This window comes from Eschrichtius robustus, chromosome 6 (assembly GCF_028021215.1).
Source record: "Eschrichtius robustus isolate mEscRob2 chromosome 6, mEscRob2.pri, whole genome shotgun sequence".
In the NCBI taxonomy this organism is placed as follows: domain Eukaryota; kingdom Metazoa; phylum Chordata; class Mammalia; order Artiodactyla; family Eschrichtiidae; genus Eschrichtius; species Eschrichtius robustus.
The window spans coordinates 36,402,104-36,406,898 of NC_090829.1; positions in this window are offsets into that span (position 1 = coordinate 36,402,104).

Sequence of the window (4,795 nt, forward strand, 5' to 3'; positions counted from 1 at the left end):
ATAAAGCTGTAAAATTTTTTTTTAGTGGCCTGAGGGTTGACATGGTCAGTTTCCTTCAGTGTGGGGATGGATTAGAAAGGGGCCAAAGTGGAGGGCAAGAAGGCATGCTAAATTTTTCAAATGAGAGTTAAAGCTGGTCAGGATTTTTCAGTTTCAGATTTTATTGAAAGCAGATGTTTGTTCTCTAGAAGACTGATGATAATGGTTTCCCAGCTCTAGTCAGTTGCTTACCATCTTCACCATTTTTGTTCCAGCCACAGCTCACTATAGCTATGTAACAGGTGATGCATCCTGGGAGAAAGCATGCGTTGTTTCTGAATGTTAATAGTTTGCTGCTTATCGCGTCAGCTGATTCAGAGGCAGGTCATTAATCAGGCTGTCAGAGTTATTTCCCTGAAAATAGAAGGAGCAGAAGAGATAGTAACCTGTGGCTTTCTTAAATCAGCAAGGCAGCCGTTTAAAACTTTGTATGCCTGTAGTGTCTTGAGTGTCTCTCTCCTTGGCTATAATTGAAGGCTTTCTCTATTGAGACACACAGGAGACACTTCTGCAGCAAGTGGTTAGTACTGACGTGTTAAAAAAAAAAAAGCAAAAGCCTGCTTCTTATACATCTCCAGGCCTCTCATCAATAACTTGCACCTCATTTAACAATACACTTATGAAAACTGATTTATTTTTAGTCTTCTTTCAGGTAAGCTATAATGTCATAATATCACAAAATTCAATACAGGTAATAATTTTTAACTGTTGGAAACATACATTTAAAAAACTAGTATGTGTATCGTAAAGACAGCAATTTAAACACATGTAACTAAGTGTTGGTTCATTCCTTGACTGTTTAGAAGGACAGCTCCTCATGGGGAATAAGAAAATGGGGTAGATTAGTGTATCCATTCATCTGATGCTGTGGCATGAGTATTACCCAGGATTCTAAATGATTATAAAGGTAAGGGAATGACAGGAATGTAAAAGCCAAGTGATATCTAACAAGCTGAGCCTGACTACGAGACTGAAATCCGCCGTGAATTCACTGCGGTTGCTGTCGTGCTGGGGCTTTGCCGAAGCTTGCAGCAGTGTTCCCCTGCAGTTCATATGGAGTTTGGGCTTTTCCTGGAAACCATGTAAACAGCCTTTAAATACTTTTATAGGCTTTGTTATTAAGATGGTTCTCATAACCTTTAGGGGCTCAGGTGTTTTCCTTTGCTTGAAGGCAGAGACAAGCCTGGGCAGAATGTGTTATTGTTCTTGGAAGGGAGCCTGACCTTCGCCAGTGCCCTGGGAGAACAGCAAGGATCAAACAAGTCTGCGAGAGGGTGGTGAAAACATACAGCGCACAGACTCAGACCTAAGAGTCTGGGTGTGACACGTGGGACTAAATACCTGTGGCCATTTGCAGCAACATTCTGATATCTTTTGCTTTGATCGGGGGTTCTTGAAATCAGAGCCCCATGGAAATAAAAATTAGGTTCAAAGTATTATTGAGTAAACAATCTCACCTTGATAGTTAACAAAGCAACTTGCTACTGCTTCCTCTGACAGCATATTATTAGGCTATCACTGAACAGAGCCTCGAAAGGCTCACCCCCAAACCAGAACATCGCTGATTCCTTTAGCACCATAGGCCCTGGGAAAGGCCGGTTAGTCCAGAGAGATGGAGACAGGGCTGGGCCGCGAAGAAGCTGGACCTAGGGCCCACCCTCCCGGACTCGGTCTGTGTCCTGTCTCTCTACTACAAGGCCTCAGAAAGGACATAGGCTTTGATATCTGCATGTTTGCACGTACTAGCCGTGTGAACTCATTTGTAAAGTGAACAAAAGAAAACCAGTCCCATAGGGTGTCATGAGGGTAAGGTGAGGTGTTGAACATCCATCACTGTGCATTTAATAAAAATGCTCTGCCTAAGAGCACAGATGTTGTTTTTCCCATTCTCTGCCTCATCTTTGATGGATTCTACTACATTTGGAGGATGTAGTCATGTGGCCCCAGCAAAATATACTATCATCCTGGGAATTATTGGATACCATATGCTGCTATACAAATCAGAAGCCTCATCAACACTGAATCCAGTTCCTGACCTAGAGGAGGAATAGTGCATGTGGAAACAATTTGTACAATATAAAATGCTATAAAAATGCTAATTTTTGTTATTTGTATAAATTAATCAATTTTAATGATTTTTATGGCGCCTAGTGCAGCTTTTGCCCAGAGGATTAAGACAAAACAACTTTGGTAATAAACATATCTTTGTGCAAGGGTAGCCCTTGGCAACAAGAAGGGTAATTGCTTAGAAACAGCTGCCTTCTGGTAAAAAGGAAGAGCAAACATGAGTGAGGAATAGATCCAGATAGTTCTGAGAAAGCCCTGGACTAAACCTTTTCAGCTCAAGAGAGGGGTTCTCAGGCTATTGGTGAGGAATGGTCTGTCACCCAGAGTGCCATTTTGTTTGGATGAAGCCAGACTCTGGAGCCTATCTGGGAAGAGATTTTCCTGGTAATCCATCTTTTTCTTAAGTCATTTCAGTATCATTTTTAAAGACTGAGGGTGGAATCTGTGGACCACGCACATTTTAGAAAACTAAGACTAGGCAGATATTGGACAGACAGATGTCAATCAGGCATGCCAAGGGCATGCCATCCACTAGCTCGCTTGTGAAGGTCTAGTCAGCTATGGGGGACTGTGGCGTGGGCCTGCAATTCCACCAGTGAAGTGGTAATGGGCGGCGCTCTTTTGGGATTCCCCAGAGTCAGGTAGAGATTATACTTAACCAACAAATATGTACTGGAAATTCTTCAGTGGAGAAGTAAAGGAAATGACTTTTGTGTGGAAGGGTTGGTGGGACCCAGGTGACTGATGATGATGATGATATTAGGGGAGTAACTGTGTGTGTTCGTGTGTAGAGGGGATTGCAGTGGAATATGCATGTGTGGAGGAGTTGTAAAACGGGGGGATTTTTCTTACAGTAGTATTTGTTCTGTTTATAAAAGAAGTACAAGAATATTGTAGAACATGTGGGAAAATATGGAAAAGTATAACGAAGAAAATTAAAATCACCCATAATCTACCACCAAAAACTAACTAAAAGTACTGCATGGGTGTCAGTCTGGGCTGGCAATGAACATGGAAACATGAAAACCATTGGTTTATTAAAACAGTAGGAAAAGGGATTTTTTTTTTTCTCCTTTTTTCTTTTTATTTCAGTTTGCAGTGGTTTCTTCTAGTGCTTTTAATGGAAATATGCGTAGGAAAGAGAGCTGTAATATATTGGTAAATTTTAGAAATTTAGAGTACGATTGTATACACTGGTTTGTTAGCTGTTATCTTTGTGTTAAGCATATTGAAATTTTTTTTAAAAATTTATTTATTTATTTGGCTGCATCGGGTCTTAGTTGTGGCATGTGGGATCTTTCCTTGCGGCGCACAGGCTTCTCTCTAGTTGTGGCGCGCAGGCTGTAGAGTGTGTGGGCTTAGTTGCCCCGCGGAATGTGGCATCTTAGTTCCCTGACCAGGGATCAAACCCGTGTCCCCTGCGTTGGAAGGCAAATTCTTAACCACTGGACCACCAGGGAAGTCCCAAGCATATTGAAATTTTATGTTGTGAATAAATATTTTTCTAAAACATAATTCAAATGGCTCCTTTGTTTTCTGTCATGTGAATAGATTGTAATTGATTTTAGAAACTCCCTACTGTGTACATTTAGTTCGTTCAGTTTTTTCACTATTATAAATAAAACTGTACTCAATATTCTTATGCATTATGTTTATGTGGATCTCTATTGCTTCCTTGGGATAAATACTTTGAAGTAAAATCACATGATCAAAGGGTATACACATTTTTCATGTTCCTGATACATATTGCTAGACTGCATTCTGAAAATACTCTATGAATTTATACTCCCAGGGGGGATGTTTGAGAAGGGCCAAAGAAGGTGACTGGGAACCTATGATGAATTGACCTGGAGAGAGAGATTGGAAGACGTCTCTGAGAGGGGCCAAGCAAGAAGGCACAAGAGGGGATTCTGAGGAAAGAGCCCAGAAATTCTCAGGGATTTGTGCCTGAACCAGTGACAAGGTCAGCAAAGTGAGCTGAGGGCGACACTTCACCTTGAAGAGGAGATGAAAGAAAATGATGTATATGAAAAATATTCCTTGAACTCTTACGGGCTTTACAGAATTTTTCTAGGGCAGCTTATTATCATCCTAGTCACTAATGAGGAACTTGAGGCATAGAAATTAAGTGACTTTCCCACCATCACACTAATACAAGTGGCAGAACACAGATTCAAAATGATGTCTTCTAGTCCAAATCCCCCATGGTTTTCCATTCAACTTTTTCCATACCCCTAAGGAAAGAGCTTGACCTGATGTCTCCTGTTTTTATACTTCATGATGAATCAGAATGCCCTTCTTCACTTTTGGGGCAAGTGCAGCTCGCACAAGGCTGGCTGAAGTGAGAATGAATGAGGCTGATAAACAAGAAAGGGACAATTTCTACAAAGCGAAAGACTCTAAAATTAAACTCAGAATCTGCTATTCTGTCATTATATATTATTGCTAAGCATAAAAGAGGTTTTTATGAGGCTCTTTTCAAAAGGATTACTCAGCTCCTAGTGCAGATCCATAAATTGCAGGTGAGTGTGAGGCTCTGTGATTGATTGAGGCATGACAATTAGGTAGCAAGTAGTGGCAAGCTGAGTCCCCTGTGATGGGGCATGCACATACTCACTGGAACGCTCTGTCAAGGTACCTCGTTAAAACTTTTAACACTGGTCATTTCTCCCAAACTCTCCTTATTAAA